The sequence below is a fragment of the Notothenia rossii genome, assembly GCF_949606895.1.
Source record: "Notothenia rossii genome assembly, contig: scaffold_99, whole genome shotgun sequence".
NCBI classification, from domain to species: Eukaryota; Metazoa; Chordata; class Actinopteri; order Perciformes; family Nototheniidae; genus Notothenia; species Notothenia rossii.
The window spans coordinates 63,858-85,872 of NW_027639922.1; the positions used below are offsets into that span (position 1 = coordinate 63,858).

A 22,015-nucleotide genomic window follows, 5' to 3' on the forward strand; every position below is an offset into this window, starting at 1 on the left:
AAAGATTATTAAAAAAAAATTGATTAATTTGTGTTTCTCAAACTTTTTCATACCAAGGACCACTTAACCAATAAAAAACACTCATGGAGTGAAAAAAGTATTTAGTCAGCCACCAATTGTGCAAGTTCTCCCACTTAAGAAGATGAGAGAGGCCTGTAATTTTCATCCTAGGTATACCTCAACTATGAGAGACAAAATGGGAAGAAAAACATCCAGAAAATCACATTGTCTGATTTTTAAAGACTTTATTTGCAAATGATGGTGGAAAATAAGTATTTGGTCAATAACAAACAAACAAGATTTCTGTCTCTCACAGACCTGTAACTTCTTCTTTAAGAGCCTCCTCTGTCCTCCACTTGTTAACTGTATTAATGGCAACTGTTTGAACTCGTTATCAGTATAAAAGACACATGATTAAAAATGGTGAAATGCAATGTAAAATTACCCAAAAAATACCAGCTCACTAAATCACAACCACTACAAACTACTACCGCGGATTGGGCAGAGAGCGAGTCCGAGAAAGTTGCTCCCCCATGTGACGTAATGTGACGCGTTTGACGTTAAAAAAAAAGCAGTCTTTAGTAGCAGAGCTCAAAACGGCTCCTTTCCTCTGAATTCCTGCCCTTATGTCTTGAAAAACATATCAAATCCTGCATTAACTTTTTTCAATTGTAATTTTCAGGCAAGGTTAAGCATAAATCTATTTTTTTTTTAAAACTTGCAAGTTGCACTTTAAGTGCATGCATTTGAATATTATTGAGAACATTTGAACAACTTTTTTAAATCAACACAACATCTTTTAACAGTGAGTTGTGTCAAACAGTCCATCTCACTCTTTCTGACCAGTCTCAGTGCACTAGTGAAGGTGTTCTCCCATGTGGTCTGGTTCTCTGAGACTCTTCTCACAGTGAGCCAAGACGTCAGGTTTTTCTCCAGTGTGGGTAGGCTGGTGGAGATTCACACTGTATGAGTCACTGAACTCTTTCTTCCACTGGTCAAAGGAGTGGGTTCGCTGGTGGCGCTTCAATGAGCGTGAGTCCGTGAAACCTTTCTCACACTGGTCACAGGAGTAGGGTTTTTCTCCAGTGTGGATTCGCTTGTGAAACTTCAAATGGCCTGACTGCCTAAAGCTCTTCTCACACTGGTCACAGGTGAAAGGTTTTTCTCCAGTGTGGGTACGTTTGTGAATCTCCAAATTGCCTGAAGTCCAGAAACTCTTCTCACACTGGTCACAGGTGAAAGGTTTCTCTCCAGTGTGGATTCGCTGGTGAATCCTCCAATAGCCTGACCGGCTAAAGCTCTTCCCACACTGGTCACAGGTGAAAGGTTTCTCTCCAGTGTGGATTCGCTTGTGGCGCTTCAAATTCCCTGAACTCCAGAAACTCTTCTCACACTGGTCACAGGTGTGTGGTTTTCCCACCGTGGCTGTAGACTGATGTTGATCCAGCTGTTCTCCGATGATACTCTTCTCCCCCTCATCGTAAAGCCTATCTGGGTTTTTGCAGGTCTCTTCCTATAAAACAAAACCACAAATCAACAGGGAAAGTGACACAAGTGTATTCGGACACATATGAATGTCTTGATGCAAGTTAAAAATGGACGTGACGGAAGTAACAACACAAGTAACAACACTGATTGGTTGATTGATTCAGAATGATTTGTTGTTATTTTTAAATGAATACAAAGGGGTTGGCTCTCACGGACAAAATGTTTTTAAATATTATTCAAAACATGCTAAATCTAAATGTGTTTTTTTCAACCAATATCATGATGGAATATTGCATACTTTATCTGTTATAAGGTTAGAGTTATGTATAGCTAAATACAAAAAACTAAAAAGGGTTGAATCACACAAACTCGTTTCATTGTTTTATACATTAGTTTTAGTATCCAGGTATCACTAGCTCTTAAAATATCCACACCATGAATTTGAAAATAATGAAAATTAAATGATCACATTATATCAGTAAATTCAGAGGTAGGAAGTACATTTACTCAGGTACTGTACTTAAGTACAATTTTGAGGTAATTGTACTTTACTTGAGTATTTCCATGTTATGCTACTGTGTACTTCTACCCCACTACAGTTCAGAGGTGAATGGTGTACTTCTACTCCACTACATGTATTTAATACCTTTAGTTACTTTACAGATGTGGATGAATGATGTGAAATATAATCAAGTGTTAAATCAGACTTTAGTTCCACCTGGAGTAAATCCACAAGCTACCCTGCAGTATACAAAGTCATTCAAACTAGCTGCACCTTTACCAGCTTTGAGAACACTTTAATGATCAATCATTATAAAACATATCATATCTATTATTCTGAAATGGACCAATCTGCACAATGACTACTTTTACTGTCGATACTTTCACTATATTTTGATGAGAATACTTTTATACTTTCACTTGAGGAACATTTTGAATGCAGGACTTTTACTGAAACAGAGTATTCCTACACTCTGGTACTTCTACTTTTACTAAGTACAAGATCTGAGTACTTCTCCCACCTCTGAGTAAATGTGAATGATCAGATGTTAACATCTCCTTGTATATGCTACTGTAGCTTTAGCACTCACTATTTTCTACAGGTGACTTCCTATTTACATCTTTGATTGATTTTGCCGGATGTTTCCTAGCAACCAATATGATTCACTCAGTATGACGAATGCTTTTTTAATTCTTCGACATTGTTTAGACTCAAATGCAACCATGTAAAGAATTAAATCAACAGGACTCTAGACTGCTAAACTTTACACAGAATGTCATTGTTTTCACTCAAATATGAATAATTATTTAACCAGGATTTTCAATTTTAAAAGTTAAAGTAACTTACCTCTGCTGATGAAGTCATTCTGCTGCTTGTGTTATCGTCTACCTGAAGTTCAGCCATCTGCAATAACAGAGATTACCATATTACTTATTAGCCAACTACAGGAATTAAAATGAACATTTTGTGTTTTTCTAAATGTTAACCTTGAGACCATTCATTTGACAAAACAATCACTACCACAAAGCTCAAAGAGAGATAGAGTCCATCCAGTTAGACACTTGCACATCTGACACATATAGAGACATATCTTGTTGTGCTTTAGTTTGTGCATTTTTTTAAATAAATGCAGCTTTAAAAAGAGGTAAAACTATATATTACAAATATAAATCAGGGTTGCCAACGTTGGGTACCTGGCTGGAGTGAGATTTTGATATCATGGGTTTAATTACACATATGCGCACTAAATGACTGCTATCGTGTCAGTAGCGGAACCTTAGCATATCTATAGGATATATATACAATATATAAAAATACACGATATTGGACACAGACTATAAAGGGCACAACGTTTCATTCACTAATGAAAGTCAAACACATGTTTGTTTCCACTATGTTATTGTGTGCATAGGCCTGTCGCGATAAGCAATTAATTGACTTATCGTACGATAAATAAAAATGAACTCGATAACTTTTCTGAACTCGCTACATTGACATTTACATGAGGATGTGACTAGCCTTTTGAAAGGATGTACTTGAATTATTATTATATATTATCATGATGTCAGTGGTCTAAAATTGTCTATACATGAAACACAAGGAAATCTACAGACTTACTCCAAACATATTCATTAACACACTCTCACTCTCATATACTCTTTGACTCTATTTTGGCCTAGTACAGGGGTCTGCAACCTTTTTGACCAAAAGAGCCACGGAATGGGCTCTGTAGTTTGTTTAGTATATGGCCATGTACAGGCCCGGTTCCATAACAAAATGACTTGGGGTGCATCTGAGATTACAGGGGGTGCAGCAGTAGTAGGTTTACATGAGCAATAGTGGCCGGCAACAGCAATGAAAAATAGCAGTTATGGTCCCCAATGAACAGATTATGGCATTTGTTATGTTTTGAAACCAAGCAAGTGAGAACATTTCATTCATTTTCACTATGGCAAGGAAAGGCACAAAAGCTTAAAAACTGTAGTGATAAAACAAATGAGAACATATCGTAAATCAAGGCAAATATTACCAGCTCATGGTTTGAAATGGTAAACATTGAAAAGCAAAAGTATTATTAATAAAACCATGTCATCACATGTCACTACATCATCACCTTGGTCCCATCATATACTCTGGGAAGAGAATATTTACTGTGCTTGAAAACTGGTATCCCATCATCATGTGAGGTTGACTTTGTGACCAGAGGCCTGGGGTCTATACTTCGAATCTAGTTCAACATATCCTGGATATGTTTTGAGTTATACGGTTGACTTAATCCAAAACAAAGCCGCTCTCGCTAAACTGTCCTACAACGCTGGCTATCAACTCGTTCGCTCAAGCCAGCCGTGTCCTATCTATTTAGGTGCACGTTCACATAAAAGGGGTGGTATCTGGAGCATTCGACCAATCACAAACATGGAGAAGCGTACTGACAGGGCAGCGTCATACTTCCTGAACTATAATATTAGTCAAATATGAAGAAGTTAAACTTTAAACAAGTGGATCTGACTTTAATTACATTTGACTCGAGTGTTTCCTCAAGTTAATGTGTTGCTTAAAATATTACTTCTGCATACATTATGTGACACTGTAAGCTGACTCAGATAAGGAAATATATGATACATTATGATGTGATATGATGTGATAATGGGACACATTGACGCAGACTGTAGGGTACGCAGGGGCGCCGCCAGGGATTTTGGGCCACATGAAAATATATCACATTGGGCCCCACCACCAGGCACAGGCCACTTTGTTTATAAATTACCTCGAGGGCCGTACCAAATGGTCTAGCGGTCCGTATACGGCCCGGGGGCCGGAGGTTCCCCACCCCTGCTTCAATATAATAACATTAGTATTAATATCATAACCAAAATGTCCGCGATTAACATGTAGTTTATCTAATACAGACTCACTCAACGCTTCAAACTGTCCGTCATCCAAATAGACTAAAAGCAGTTTTTTGTTTTATATAGATCATTGGCTATGTGGGAAAATACTGTGTTTGAAATGTATAATTAAAATTAGATCTTAGCTTTTTTTTTTATATATATATATATATATATATATATATATATATATAGTCTCCCTTCAAATATGTTAAGTTTCATGTGATTCAACACAATGCTGCTCACCTCCTTCAGTTGGGAGAAAAGCTGGTTCAGGTTCAGCATTATGGGGGGACAGAGCTGCTGAGCTTAGAGATGGATCTGTTGGTCCTGGCACCAGGGGGAGGGACAACTGATTTAGTATGAATAGGCGCTAAAAATGTGCCTGCATTTATTAAAGGTAGGGTAGGTAAGAATGAAAAAACCAGCTCGAGTGCACTAGAATTTGAAAGTACACAACCGAAAAAAATCTGCCCCTTCCTTCAGACTTCCTTACAGAGCCCCTCCTCCAACACACACAAACGCGCACATGACCAACGAGGGCACGATATAAGTTTGTGCACAGATGGAAGGCTGACAGGCAGGTAGGCCATCCAGTTATTTTAGCCGGGCCGGCTCAGATGATTGGTCGTGCTTTTTAAAGCGCCACGGCTTCCACAGATGAAATGTTTGTATGTATTTATTGTCAAAGCATTTAATATATTCATTGCTATCGGGATGTTAAGAGCATTCCGTGGAATATAACAAAAAGTGTTTCTGAAGTGAATTACCTACCCTACCTTTAAATGTCAGCTAAAAGAGCAGTGAAATGAAAAACCTCTGAATTTTCTGTAAAGATATTAACAGTAGTCTACTTAATGTCAGCTTAGTAAAAACAAAACATTAGCTAACAGAATAATTTCCACGACTCATGGAATGGACCATACCTTTTCTTGTGAAAAACTGGGTGAGATACTGTCGCCCTTTAGTCCCTCTCTCTTTGTCTTTCTCTCCTTTCTCTTCTTTTCTTAGAGCCTGACTTTTTGAGTCGTTGAGACATCGTACAAACACAAGTGTAGGCTAAGTACTAGCATCCATCTTCACATGTTTTCACTCTCTGCAAGTGCCGGTGCCGCACCGCGTTTGGAGGCAGGACCAAACCATTACATGTAAATAGAAGGGGGTGTACAGAGGCTTTGGATAATTAACTTTTGGAAGAAAATAAGTTAAATTAATCGTAAGTTTAGTGAGTACTTTATCAATATAACGTTCTATTAATGTTAATTATTGAGGATTGATGAAAGGTTACTTAAACATTTTTTCTTAATGTTCTAAACATTTCAGGGCCCCCGTCAGTCACGGGCCCTTAGAATCCTCCTAACTTTTCACCCCCTTACGGCGCCCCTGAGGGTATGTAATGTTACTTTGATCTGTTTACTTATGTTGTGGCAGATATTTAAGTAAGCTTTCTTAACGCTAATGTTATAATAGTCAGATTGCTCTGAAGACGGGAGGGGATATTCTATTCATTTTCACGTTCACACAGTCTGTGATTTGAACTGCAACGGCAGTTGAAACTGTATTTCCTTTATCCTGTAATATGACTTGATCGCTTTAAAACTCTGCACACTGTTGTTATCAGCTGTTCCACCATGGTTTCTACCTCAACCTGTAATAGATTTACACCGTCTGTAGTAGTAGCAGAGTTATTTTATAGCAATTGATCGAATCCGCGCTGCTGCGAGTTGAGTAAAGTTAGAACGATATTGGCAGATTCGGATTTCACGGATCAATAACTGATGAACAAAACGTTATTCAGACACAAATTACGTCTCCTAAGTACCGTGGTAAGGTTGAAAACGAACTACAATCACATGTTGATAAAAAAAAAAAGGCAATATGCGCCGTCTTCCGAGCTGGACACATTAAATTGGTCTCTTTCCGCAGCCGGAGAAGAAACGAGTGCTCAGGGACCGTCTGCAAAGTGCAACACCGAAAAAAGAGAATACAATAATATTCAATCACTTCACTATTATACAGTATATTTCTACCAAACTCACTACACACATCAATAGTCTCCTGTTGCTCAGACTACAGCAGAGAGTTTGGAAGAATGTGCTTTTGAATAATTTTGGGAAATATTTATAGTGTAACATCTTCAATAACTATGGTATAATCTTCAATAACTTCACTATTATACAGTGGAGTGCTACCAAACTCACTACACACATCAATAGTCTCCTGTTGGTCAGACTACAGCAGAGAGTTTGGAAGAATGTGCTTTTGAATAATTTTGGGGAAGATTTATAATGTAAAATCTTCAATAAACATGGCATCATCTTCAATAACGTTACTATTATACCGTATATTTCTACCTAACTCACTACACACATCAATAGTCTTCTGGTGGTCAGACTACAGCAGAGAGTTTGGAAGAATATGGTTTGGTTTTGATTTCTTATATTGACAAATCCAATGGCTCCATCATATAGATCAAATGTGACCTGAAAAAACCAGGGAATATGTAAACATAAGTGTTATTTTCTATAATATACATGTGCAAAACAATAATTTCATTTACACAGTATTCATTTTTTATTTTTCTCAACAGGAACAAGAAAAAAAGGGAAGCTTATATTCTAAATGTATTGGTTAAAAACAACACAAATGTCACCACAGCCCCCAGAGAGGAGGAGCGATGGGGGATGCAAGCGGGAAAGACAAATGTGTGTGGAGTCTCTTCTCCACGGCCGCGACTGCGAGAGGGAGCTGCAGCTTCTCTCTTCCACAGAACCATCTTCTGCCTGTAACATTACCGCGCCATTTTAATTAAAGTACCCATTTGAACCTTATGCCAGAGACTCCATTGGTCTCATTTATCCTAAGCTTCTCTCCTGGACGCGAGAATAACGAATACTCTAATAGTAACATCTAATGTAAATATGAATGGCCCAAGGATAGACCCCTGTGGAACCTCTTTCTGATGGTAAAATGGCCTCAATGGAGTACATTCAGCAACAGTAATAGTTTATGGTTCAAAGCGATGCTCTATCTAGCTTATATGAGACTAAAGGCTCTATGCACACTTTTAGAAATCAGTAGGCTTTAGTGTGTTGTTAAATTACCACATATTTATAACATTATTACATTTAAAGTGGACCTATCATGCTATATTTGAATAATATATTGTAGGGCCATACCTACAGTTGGGCAAAAAAGTATTTAGTCAGCCACCAATTGTGCGAGAGGCCTGTAATTTTCATCCTAGGTATACCTCAACTATGAGAGACAAAATGAGAAGAAAAACATCCAGAAAATGACTGTCTGATTTTTAAAGAATTTATTTGCAAATTATGGTGAAAAATAAGTATTTGGTCACCTACAAACAAACAAGATTTCTGGCTCTCACAGACCTTTAACTTCTTCTTTAAGAGCCTCCTCTGTCCTCCACTTGTTAACTGTATTAATGGCACCTGTTTGAACTCGTTATCAGTATAAAAGACACCTGTCCACAACCTCAAACAGTCACACTCCAAACTCCACTATGGCCAAGACCAGATGGTGAGCTGTGATGAAAAATGGTGAAATGCAATGTAAAATTACCAAAAAAATACCAGCTCACTAAATCACAACCACTACAAACTACTACCATGGATTGGGCAGAGAACGAGTCCGAGAAAGTTGCTCCCCCATGTGACGTAATATGGCGCGTTTGACGTATGACGTTAAAAAAAAAGCACTCTTTAGTAGCAGAGCTCAAAACGGCTCCTTTCCTCTGAATTCCTGCACTTATGTCTTGAAAAACATATCAAATCCTGCATTAACTTTTTTCAATTGTAATTTTCAGACAAGGTTAAGCATAAATCTATTTTTTTTACAAACCTGCAAGTTGAACTTTAAGTGCATGCATTTGAATATTATTGAGAACATTTGAACAACTTTTTTAAATCAACACAACATCTTTTAACAGTGAGTTGTGTCAAACAGTCCATCTCACTCTTTCTGACCAGTCTCAGTGCACTAGTGAAGGTGTTCTCCCATGTGGTCTGGTTCTCTGAGACTCTTCTCACAGGGAGCACAGACGTCAGGTTTTTCTCCAGTGTGGGTAGGCTGGTGGAGATTCACACTGTATGAGTCACTGAACTCTTTCTTCCACTGTTCAAAGGAGTGGATTTGCTGGTGGCGCTTCAATGAGAGTGAGTCCGTGAAACTCTTCTCACACTGGTCACAGGAGTAGGGTTTTTCTCCAGTGTGGATTCTCTGGTGGACCCTTAAATCAAATGACCGTCTAAAGCTCGTCTCACACTGGTCACAGGTGAAAGGCTTTTCTCCAGTATGGATTCGCTGGTGGGTCCTCAAATTGCCTGACCGGCTAAAGCTCTTCTCACACTGGTCACAGGTGAAAGGCTTTTCTCCAGTGTGGATTCGCTTGTGGATCGTCAAATCGAATGACCGGCTAAAGCTCTTCTCACACTGGTCACAGGTGAAAGGCTTTTCTCCAGTGTGGATTCGCTGGTGAACCTTGAAATAGCCTGACTGGCTAAAGCTCTTCTCACACTGGTTACAGGAGTAGGGTTTTTCTCCAGTGTGGGTTCGCTGGTGAACCTTCAAATTCCTTGAACTCCAGAAACTCTTCTCACACCGGTCACAGGTGTGTGGTTTTCCTATCGTGTCTGTAGACTGATGTTGACCGAAAATACTCTTCTCCCCCTCGTCATAAACCCTATCTGGGTTTATGCAGGTCTCTTCCTATAAAACAAAACAACAAATCAACATGATATCCTATTGCAAAGACTAGAGCACTTAGTTGGCATACAGGGAACTGCTTTAGGCTGGTTTAGGTCCTATCTATCTGAACGCTCTTAGTTTGTACGTGTCAACGATGAATCTTCCATGCAAACCAAAGTTAGCCATGGAGTGCCACAGGGCTCAGTGCTTGGACCTATTTTGTTCACACTATATATGCTTCCGTTAGGCAATATTATAAGGAATCATTCTGTAAACTTTCATTGTTATGCGGATGATACTCAACTATATTTATCAATCAAGCCTGATGAAATTAATCATCTAAATAAAATTCAAGACTGCCTCAAGGACTTAAAAACGTGGATGACCTTACATTTTTTGATGTTAAACACGACCAAAACTGAAGTTATTGTACTTGGCCCGAAGAATCTACGAAACAAATTATCTAAAGATATACTAACTATGGATGGCATTAATTTGGCCTCCAGTGAGACTATAAGGAATCTTGGTGTTATATTTGATCAGGATTTATCCTTTAACACCCACATAAAATCAATTTCAAGGACCGCCTACTTCCATCTACGTAACATTGCAAAAATCAGGCATATCTTGCCTCAAAACGATGCAGAGAAACTAGACCATGCATTTGTTACTTCAAGGCTGGATTATTGTAACTCCTTATTATCAGGGTGTACCAAGAAGTCAGTCAAGTCGCTTCAGCTGATTCAAAATGCTGCAGCTCGTGTACTAACCAGAGTTAGGAAAAGGGACCACATTACTCCTGTTCTGGCTGCCTTACACTGGCTCCCTATAGAACACAGGATAGAATTTAAAATTCTTCTTCTCGCCTACAAAGCCCTTAATGGGCAGGCGCCATCTTACCTTAAAGAACTCATTATACCCTACTGTCCTACTAGGGCATTGCGTTCCAAGAATGCAGGGTTGTTGGTTGTTCCTAGAGTCTCTAAAAGTACAATGGGAGCCAGAGCCTTTCCTTATCAAGCTCCACTTTTGTGGAATCAGCTTCCAGTTTGTGTTCGGGCGGCAGACACCCTATCCATTTTTAAGAGTGCGCTTAAGACCTTCCTTTTTGATAAAGCTTATAGTTAGGGCTGATTAGATTCAGCCCCTAGTTTTGCTGATATAGGCTTAGTTTGTCGGGGGACATCTTACTTCTTCCTTCTCTCTGTCTATACCTGTGTACTCTCATGTTCCGATTAACCCAGCTTCCCCAAATTTCTTTCTTTTTGGTGTCTATATACGCCGGGATCCGGAGTCATGGATGATCCTGCGGTCCTGTGTCATGGATCGCGAGTCCTGGATCTTGAGTCGTGGCTGTGGTCCTGGATCATAAGTCCTGGATGGATATCCTCGTGGATTCATCTTCCTATTATAGACACATGCATTTCCAAACATTTGGACTACCTATGTTGTAAATGTATTATCTTTTCAATTTACACACGGCATCTATTGCACGTCTGTCCGTCCTGGGAGAGGGATCCCTCCTCTGTTGCTCTCCCTGAGGTTTCTCCCATTTTTCCCTTTAAACTGTGGGTTTTTTTCTCTGGAAGTTTTTCCTAGTACGATGTGAGGGTCTAAGGACAGAGGGTGTTGTATTGTCATACTGATATTCTGTACAAACTGTGAAGTCCACTGAGACAAATGTAACATTTGTGATATTGGGCTATATAAATAAACATTGATTGATTGATTGAGTTTCACTCTCAATAGCGGCAGCTCGCTTCTGATTGGCTTGAAGGGCAGTCGTGTGATTCAAAAACAAAAAATATTAAAAGATTGGCATCAAAGGACACATAGATTGATAGATATGCAGTTATTAATAACATCTAAAAAGATTTTTAAAAAAAAGAAAAAATGTAACTTTAAAAAAAAACAAATCCCACTTCCCCTCGAACTCTGCGTGACCCCCCTGGCGGGCCCCCGGGGGGTCGGGCCCCCTCCTTTGAAAAACACTGTATTAGAGGACACATAAATGTCTTGATGCAAGTTCAAAATGGACGTGAAAGAAGTAAAGTAAGTCTTTTAATGAAAACCGAGAATGCATTCTGACTCGTTGTAGCCTAAAATACCGCTGAATAAAGGAAGAAGTATAAATACCCATTAACTTGATACAACTTCTGCACAAAGACGCACTGATTGGTTGATTGATTCAGAATGATTTGTTGTTATGTTTTGAATAAATACAAGGGGGTTGGCTCTCACAAACACATTTTTTTTAAATATTATTCAGAAAATGCAAAATCTAAATGTGTTTTTTCAACCAATATCATGATGGAATATTGCATATTTGATCTGTTATAAGGTTAGAATTATGTATACTGTAGCTAAATACAAAAAACTAAAAGGGTTGAAGCACACAAACTAATTTAATTGTTTTATACATTAGTTTTAGTATCCAGGTATCACTAGCTATTAAAATATCTACACCGTGAATTTGAAAATAATGAACATTAAATGATCACATTATATCAGTAAATTCAGAGGTAGGAAGTACATTTACTCAGGTACTGTACTTAAGTACAATTTTGAGGTAATTGTACTTTACTTGAGTATGTCCATGTTATGCTACTGTGTACTTCTACTCCACTACAGTTCAGAGGTAAATGGTGTACTTCTACTCCACTCCATGTATTTAATACGTTTAGTTACTCGACAGATGTGGATGAATAATGTGAAATATAATCAAGTGTTAAATCAGACTTTAGTTCCACCTGGAGTAAATCCACAAGCTACCCTGCAGTATACAAAGTCATTCAAACTAGCTGCACCTTTACCAGCTTTGATAACACTTTAATGATCAATCATTATAAAACATATCTGGTACAAGATCTCTGAGTACTTCTACTTTTACTCAAGTACAAGATCTGAGTACTTCTCCCACCTCTGAGTAAATGTGAATGATCAGGGGCCTCATTTATAACGCCGTGCGCAGGATCCAAGTGGTTAGGTTGCCTACGTAGTAGAAATTAAAAAAATAGGTACAGAAATGTTCCGACATTTTCCGATTAAAAAAACATTGCGTCCGGCGAGGAAAGTGCGTACGGCACTTCCTTCGCCTGTTTCCCTTTATAAATAACAACCGACTCGAAATGCGGTGCAGCTTTTGCGGGCTTCACGTAACACCCATATTTGCCTATAAATAGTCAAAGAAACGCCCATTCATTCATTTTGACTGACTTTATGAAGAAGATCGCAGGAAATGACGACAGATCAGCTAACAAATACATCTCGCACCGTGTCAGATTTCGGTTATTTTGGGGAGGTCGAGATAAATCATATTGTTTGGTGGATGCAGTTTGAACCAGAGTAGCAGCATGGAGGTCGGATCGTTTGCGTGGAGGACCGCACATTTTCCCGTCAAGTTAGTATTTTATAAATCGCAAACATTGCATAGAAACTGGTGTACGTCATTTTTTGAGCATATATCCCTTTATAAATGAGGCCCCAGATGTTACCATCTCCTTGTATATGCTACTTTAGCTTTAGCACTCACTATTTTCTACAGGTGAATTCCTGTTTACATCTTTGATTGATTTTGCCAGATGTTTCCTAGCAACCAATATGATTCACTCAGTTTAACGAATGCTTTTTTAATTCTTCATTGTTTAGATTCAAATGCAACCATGTAAACAATTCTGAAAACTTAAATCAACAGGACTCTAGACGGCTAAACTTTACACAGAATGTCATTGTTTTCACTCAAATATGAATAATTATTTAAGCAGGATTTTCACTTTTAAAAGTTAAAGTAACTTACCTCTACTGATGAAGTCATTCTGCTGCTCGTGTTATCATCTACCTGAAGTTCAGCCATCTGCAATAACAGAGATTACCATATTACTTATTAGCCAACTACAGGAATTAAAATGAACATTTAGTATTTTTCTAAATGTTAACCTTGAGACCATTCATTTGACAAAACAATCACTACCACAAAGCTCAAAGAGAGATAGAGTCCATCCAGTTAGACACTTGCACATCTGACACATAGAGACATATCTTGTTGTGCTTTAGTTTGTGCATTTTTTTTAAATAAATGCAGCTTTAAAAAGAGGTAAAACTATATATTACAAATATAAATCAGGGTTGCCAACTTTGGGTAGCTGGCTGGAGTGAGATTTTGATATCATGGGTTTAATTACACATATGCGCACTAAATGACTGCTATCGTGTCAGTAGCGGAACCTTAGCATATATATACAATATATAAAAATACACGATATTGGACACAGACTATAAAGGGCACAACGTTTCATTCACTAATGAAAGTCAAACACATGTTTGTTTCCACTGTGTTATTGTGTGCATAGGCCTGTCGCGATAAGCAATTAATTGACTTATCGTACGATAAATAAAAATGAACTCGATAACTTTTCTGAACTCGCTACATTGCCATTTACATGAGGATGTGACTAGCCGTTTGAAAGGATGTACTTGAATTATTATTATTATTATCATGATGTCAGTGGTCTAAAATTGTCTATACATGAAACACAAGCAAATCTACAGACTTACTCCAAACATATTAATTAACACACTCTCACTCTCATATACTCTTTGACTCTATTTTGGCCTAGTACAGGGGTCTGCAACCTTTTTGACCAAAAGAGCCACGGAATGGGCTCTGTAGTTTGTTTAGTATATGGCCATGTACAGGCCCGGTTCCAGAACAAAATGACTTGGGGTGCATCTGAGATTACAGGGGGTGCAGCAGTAGTAGGTTTACATGAGCAATAGTGGCCGGCAACAGCAATGAAAAATAGCAGTTATGGTCCCCAATGAACAGATTATGGCATTTGTTATGTTTTGAAACCAAGCAAGTGAGAACATTTCATTCATTTTCACTATGGCAAGGAAAAGCACAAAAGCTTAAAAACTGTAGTGATAAAACAAATGAGAACATATCATAAATCAAGGCAAATATTACCAGCTCATGGTTTGAAATAGCAAACATTGAAAAGCAAAAGTATTATTAATAAAACCATGTCATCACATGTCACTACATCATCACCTTGGTCCCATCATATACTCTGGGAAGAGAATATTTACTGTGCTTGAAAACTGGTATCCCATCATCATGTGAGGTTGACTTTGTGACCAGAGGCCTGGGGTCTATACTTCGAATCTAGTTCAACATATCCTGGATATGTTTGAGTTAGCCGGTTGACTTAATCCAAAACAAAGCCGCTCTCGCTAAACTGTCCTACAACGCTGGCTATCAACTCGTTCGCTCAAACCAGCCGTGTCCTATCTATTTAGGTGCACGTTCACATAAAAGGGGTGGTATCTGGAGCATTCGACCAATCACAAACATGGAGAAGCATACTGACAGGGCAGCGTCATACTTCCTGAACTATAATATTAGTCAAATATGAAGAAGTTAAAATTTAAACAAGTGGATCTGACTTTAATTACATTTGACTCGAGTGTTTCCTCAAGTTAATGTGTTGCTTAAAATAATACTTCTGCATACAGTATGTGACACTGTAAGCTGACTCAGATAAGGAAATATATGATACATTATGATGTGATATGATGTGATAATGGGACACATTGACATCTGCACTCACAGTGCCGCGGACTGTAGGGTACGCAGGGGCGCCGCCAGGGATTTTGGGCCCCATGGAAATATATCACATTGGGCCCCACCACCAGGCACAGGCCACTTTGTTTATAAATTACCTCGAGGGCCGTACCAAATGGTCTAGCGGTCCGTATACGGCCCGGGGGCCGGAGGTTCCCCACCCCTGCTTCAATATAATAACATTAGTATTAATATCATAACCAAAATGTCCGTGATTAACATGTAGTTTACCTAATACAGACTCACTCAACGCTTCAAACTGTCCATCATCCAAATAGACTAAAAGCAGTTTTTTGTTTTATATAGATCATTGGCTATGTGGGAAAATACTGTGTTTGAAATGTATAATTAAAATTAGATGTTAGCTTTTTGTTTTGATATATATATATAGTCTCCCTTCAAATATGTTAAGTTTCATGTCATTCAACACAATGCTGCTCACCTCCTTCAGCTGGGAGAAAAGCTGGTTCAGGTTCAGCATTATGGGGGGACAGAGCTGCTGAGCTTAGAGATGGATCTGTTGGTCCTGGCACCAGGGGGAGGGACAACTGATTTCGTATGAATAGGCGCTAAAAATGTGCCTGCATTTATTAAAGGTAAGGAGGTAAGAATGAAAAAACCAGCTCGAGTGCGCTAGAATTTGAAAGTACACAACCGAAAAAAATCTGCCCCTTCCTTCAGACTTCCTTACAGAGCCCCTCCTCCAACACACACAAACGCGCACATGACCAATGAGGGCACGATATAAGTTTGTGCACAGATGGAAGGCTGACAGGCAGGAAGGCCATCCAGTTATTTTAGCCGGGCCGGCTCAGATGATTGGTCGTGCTTTTTAAAGCGCCACGGCTTCCACAGATGAAATGTTTGTATGTATTTATTGTCAAAGCATTTAATATATTCATTGCTATCGGGATGTTAAGAGCATTCCGTGGAATATAAAAAAAAGTGTTTCTGAAGTGAATTACCTACCCTACCTTTAAATGTCAGCTAAAAGAGCAGTGAAATGAAAAACCTCTGAATTTTCTGTAAAGATATTAACAGTAGTCTACTTAATGTCAGCTTAGTAAAAACAAAACATTAGCTAACAGAATAATTTCCACCACTCATGGACCATACCTTTTCTTGTGAAAAACTGGGTGAGATACTTTCGCCCTTTAGTTCCTCTCTCTTTGTCTTTCTCTCCTTTCTCTTCTTTTCTTAGAGCCTGACTTTTTGAGTCGTTGAGACATCGTACAAACACAAGTGTAGGCTAAGTACTAGCATCCATCTTCACATGTTTTCACTCTCTGCAAGTGCCGGTGCCGCACCGCGTTTGGAGGCAGGACCAAACCATTACATGTAAGTAGAAGGGGGTGTACAGAGGCTTTGGATAATTAACTTTTGGAAGAAAATAAGTTAAATTAATCGTAAGTTTAGTGAATACTTTATCAATATAACGTTCTATTAATGTTAATTATTGAGGATTGATGAAAGGTTACTTAAACATTTTTTTCTTAATGTTCTAAACATTTCGGGGCCCCCGTCAGTCACAGGCCCTTAGAATCCTCCTAACTTTTCACCCCCTTACGGCGCCCCTGAGGGTATGTAATGTTACTTTGATCTGTTTACTTATGTTGTGGCAGATATTTAAGTAAGCTTTCTTAACGCTAATGTTATAATAGTCAGATTGCTCTGAAGACGGGAGGGGATATTCTATTCATTTTCACGTTCACACAGTCTGTGATTTGAACTGCAACGGCAGTTGAAACTGTATTTCCTTTATCCTGTAATATGACTTGATCGCTTTAAAACTCTGCACACTGTTATTATCAGCTGTTCCACCATGGTTTCTACCTCAACCTGTAATAGATTTACACCGTCTCTAGTAGTAGCAGAGTTATTTTATAGCAATTGATCGAATCCGCGCTGCTGCGAGTTGAGTAAAGTTAGAACGATATTGGCAGATTCGGATTTCACGGATCAATAAGTGATGAACAAAACGTTATTCAGACACAAATTACGTCTCCTAAGTACCGTGGTAAGGTTGACAACGAACTACAATCACATGTTGATAAAAAAAAAAAGGCAATATGCGCCGTCCTCCGAGCTGGACACATTAAATTGGTCTCTTTCCGCAGCCGGAGAAGAAACGAGTGCTCAGGTACCGTCTGCAAAGTGCAACACCGAAAAAAGAGAATACAATAATATTCAATCACTTCACTATTATACCGTATATTTCTACCAAACTCACTACACACATCAATAGTCTCCTGTTGGTCAGACTACAGCAGAGAGTTTGGAAGAATGTGCTTTTGAATAATTTTGGGAAATATTTATAGTGTAACATCTTCAATAACTGGTATAATCTTCAATAACTTCACTATTATACAGTGGAGTGCTACCAAACTCACTACACACATCAATAGTCTCCTGTTGCTCAGACTACAGCAGAGTTTGGAAGAATGTGCTTTTGAATAATTTTGGGGAAGATTTATAATGTAAAATCTTCAATAAACATGGCATCATCTTCAATAACGTTACTATTATACCGTATATTTCTACCTAACTCACTACACACATCAATAGTTTTCTGGTGGTCAGACTACAGCAGAGAGTTTGGAAGAATATGGTTTGGTTTTGATTTCTTATATTGACAAATCCAATGGCTCCATCATATAGATCAAATGTGACCTGAAAAAACCAGGGAATATGTAAACATAAGTGTTATTTTCTATAATATACATGTGCAAAACAATAATTTCATTTACACAGTATTCATTTTTTTTTTTTCTCAACAGGAACAAGAAAAAAAGGGAAGCTTATATTCTAAATGTATTGGTTAAAAACAACACAAATGTCACCACAGCCCCCAGAGAGGAGGAGCGATGGGGGATGCAAGCGGGAAAGACAAATGTGTGTGGAGTCTCTTCTCCACGGCCGCGACTGCGAGAGGGAGCTGCAGCTTCTCTCTTCCACAGAACCATCTTCTGCCTGTAACATTACCGCGCCATTTTAATTAAAGTACCCATTTGAACCTTATGCCAGAGACTCCATTGGTCTCATTTATCCTAAGCTTCTCTCCTGGACGCGAGAATAACGAATACTCTAATAGTAACATCTAATGTAAATATGAATGGCCCAAGGATAGACCCCTGTGGAACCTCTTTCTGATGGTAAAATGGCCTCAATGGAGTACATTCAGCAACAGTAATAGTTTATGGTTCAAAGCGATGCTCTATCTAGCTTATATGAGACTAAAGGCTCTATGCACACTTTTAGAAATCAGTAGGCTTTAGTGTGTTGTTAAATTACCACATATTTATAACATTATTACATTTAAAGTGGACCTATCATGCTATATTTGAATAATATATTGTAGGGCCATACCTACAGTTGGGCAAAAAAGTATTTAGTCAGCCACCAATTGTGCGAGAGGCCTGTAATTTTCATCCTAGGTATACCTCAACTATGAGAGACAAAATGAGAAGAAAAACATCCAGAAAATGACTGTCTGATTTTTAAAGAATTTATTTGCAAATTATGGTGAAAAATAAGTATTTGGTCACCTACAAACAAACAAGATTTCTGGCTCTCACAGACCTTTAACTTCTTCTTTAAGAGCCTCCTCTGTCCTCCACTTGTTAACTGTATTAATGGCACCTGTTTGAACTCGTTATCAGTATAAAAGACACCTGTCCACAACCTCAAACAGTCACACTCCAAACTCCACTATGGCCAAGACCAGATGGTGAGCTGTGATGAAAAATGGTGAAATGCAATGTAAAATTACCAAAAACATACCAGCTCACTAAATCACAACCACTACAAACTACTACCATGGATTGGGCAGAGAACGAGTCCGAGAAAGTTGCTCCCCCATGTGACGTAATATGACGCGTTTGACGTATGACGTTAAAAAAAAAGCACTCTTTAGTAGCAGAGCTCAAAACGGCTCCTTTCCTCTGAATTCCTGCACTTATGTCTTGAAAAACATATCAAATCCTGCATTAACTTTTTTCAATTGTAATTTTCAGGCAAGGTTAAGCATAAATCTATTTTATTTACAAACCTGCAAGTTGAACTTTAAGTGCATGCATTTGAATATTATTGAGAACATTTGAACAACTTTTTTAAATCAACACAACATCTTTTAACAGTGAGTTGTGTCAAACAGTCCATCTCACTCTTTCTGACCAGTCTCAGTGCACTAGTGAAGGTGTTCTCCCATGTGGTCTGGTTCTCTGAGACTCTTCTCACAGGGAGCACAGACGTCAGGTTTTTCTCCAGTGTGGGTAGGCTGGTGGAGATTCACACTGTATGAGTCACTGAACTCTTTCTTCCACTGTTCAAAGGAGTGGATTTGCTGGTGGCGCTTCAATGAGAGTGAGTCCGTGAAACTCTTCTCACACTGGTCACAGGAGTAGGGTTTTTCTCCAGTGTGGATTCTCTGGTGGACCCTTAAATCGAATGACCGTCTAAAGCTCGTCTCACACTGGTCACAGGTGAAAGGCTTTTCTCCAGTATGGATTCGCTGGTGGGTCCTCAAATTGCCTGACCGGCTAAAGCTCTTCTCACACTGGTCACAGGTGAAAGGCTTTTCTCCAGTGTGGATTCGCTTGTGGATCGTCAAATCGAATGACCGGCTAAAGCTCTTCTCACACTGGTCACAGGTGAAAGGCTTTTCTCCAGTGTGGATTCGCTGGTGAACCTTGAAATAGCCTGACTGGCTAAAGCTCTTCTCACACTGGTTACAGGAGTAGGGTTTTTCTCCAGTGTGGGTTCGCTGGTGAACCTTCAAATTCCTTGAACTCCAGAAACTCTTCTCACACCGGTCACAGGTGTGTGGTTTTCCTATCGTGTCTGTAGACTGATGTTGACCGAAAATACTCTTCTCCCCCTCGTCATAAACCCTATCTGGGTTTATGCAGGTCTCTTCCTATAAAACAAAACAACAAATCAACATGATATCCTATTGCAAAGACTAGAGCACTTAGTTGGCATACAGGGAACTGCTTTAGGCTGGTTTAGGTCCTATCTATCTGAACGCTCTTAGTTTGTACGTGTCAACGATGAATCTTCCATGCAAACCAAAGTTAGCCATGGAGTGCCACAGGGCTCAGTGCTTGGACCTATTTTGTTCACACTATATATGCTTCCGTTAGGCAATATTATAAGGAATCATTCTGTAAACTTTCATTGTTATGCGGATGATACTCAACTATATTTATCAATCAAGCCTGATGAAATTAATCATCTAAATAAAATTCAAGACTGCCTCAAGGACTTAAAAACGTGGATGACCTTACATTTTTTGATGTTAAACACGACCAAAACTGAAGTTATTGTACTTGGCCCGAAGAATCTACGAAACAAATTATCTAAAGATATACTAACTATGGATGGCATTAATTTGGCCTCCAGTGAGACTATAAGGAATCTTGGTGTTATATTTGATCAGGATTTATCCTTTAACACCCACATAAAATCAATTTCAAGGACCGCCTACTTCCATCTACGTAACATTGCAAAAATCAGGCATATCTTTCCTCAAAACGATGCAGAGAAACTAGACCATGCATTTGTTACTTCAAGGCTGGATTATTGTAACTCCTTATTATCAGGGTGTACCAAGAAGTCAGTCAAGTCGCTTCAGCTCGTGTACTAACCAGAGTTAGGAAAAGGGACCACATTACTCCTGTTCTGGCTGCCTTACACTGGCTCCCTATAGAACACAGGATAGAATTTAAAATTCTTCTTCTCGCCTACAAAGCCCTTAATGGGCAGGCGCCATCTTACCTTAAAGAACTCATTATACCCTACTGTCCTACTAGGGCATTGCGTTCCAAGAATGCAGGGTTGTTGGTTGTTCCTAGAGTCTCTAAAAGTACAATGGGAGCCAGAGCCTTTTCTTATCAAGCTCCACTTTTGTGGAATCAGCTTCCAGTTTGTGTTCGGGCGGCAGACACCCTATCCATTTTTAAGAGTGCGCTTAAGACCTTCCTTTTTGATAAAGCTTATAGTTAGGGCTGATTAGATTCAGCCCCTAGTTTTGCTGATATAGGCTTAGTTTGTGGGGGGACATCTTACTTCTTCCTTCTCTCTGTCTATACCTGTGTACTCTCATGTTCCGATTAACCCAGCTTCCCCAAATTTCTTTCTTTTTGGTGTCTATATACGCCGGGATCCGGAGTCATGGATGATCCTGCGGTCCTGTGTCATGGATCGCGAGTCCTGGATCTTGAGTCGTGGCTGTGGTCCTGGATCATAAGTCCTGGATGGATATCCTCGTGGATTCATCTTCCTATTATAGACACATGCATTTCCAAACATTTGGACTACCTATGTTGTAAATGTATTATCTTTTCAATTTACACACGGCATCTATTGCACGTCTGTCCGTCCTGGGAGAGGGATCCCTCCTCTGTTGCTCTCCCTGAGGTTTCTCCCATTTTTCCCTTTAAACTGTGGGTTTTTTTCTCTGGAAGTTTTTCCTAGTACGATGTGAGGGTCTAAGGACAGAGGGTGTTGTATTGTCATACTGATATTCTGTACAAACTGTGAAGTCCACTGAGACAAATGTAACATTTGTGATATTGGGCTATATAAATAAACATTGATTGATTGATTGAGTTTCACTCTCAATAGCGGCAGCTCGCTTCTGATTGGCTTGAAGGGCAGTCGTGTGATTCAAAAACAAAAAATATTAAAAGATTGGCATCAAAGGACACATAGATTGATAGATATGCAGTTATTAATAACATCTAAAAAGATTTTTAAAAAAAAGAAAAAATGTAACTTTAAAAAAAAACAAATCCCACTTCCCCTCGA

At 38.9% G+C, this 22,015-nt stretch overlaps 2 long non-coding RNA genes and 1 pseudogene across 3 annotated transcripts in view; 2 read left to right on the top strand and 1 right to left on the bottom strand.

The window, feature by feature from the left end:
* Nucleotides 1–225: 225 nt before the first annotated feature.
* Nucleotides 226–22,015, bottom strand: part of LOC307027236 — an 85,814-nt pseudogene continuing 64,024 nt past the window's right edge. Inside the window, exons 5-7 of the transcript XR_013810524.1 lie at nt 13,382–13,438; nt 9,078–9,606; nt 226–1,393 (exon numbers count right to left, since the gene is read on the bottom strand). The product of XR_013810524.1 is annotated as an uncharacterized misc_RNA (transcript). The remainder of the gene's footprint in view (nt 1,394–9,077; nt 9,607–13,381; nt 13,439–22,015) is intronic.
* On the top strand, nt 5,086–8,208 carry LOC307027237. Its single transcript, XR_013804573.1, has 2 exons — nt 5,086–5,549; nt 5,890–8,208. It is a non-coding gene; the product is annotated as an uncharacterized lncRNA (long non-coding RNA).
* LOC307027239 lies at nt 16,412–18,725 on the top strand. Its single transcript, XR_013804575.1, has 2 exons — nt 16,412–16,546; nt 17,986–18,725. It is a non-coding gene; the product is annotated as an uncharacterized lncRNA (long non-coding RNA).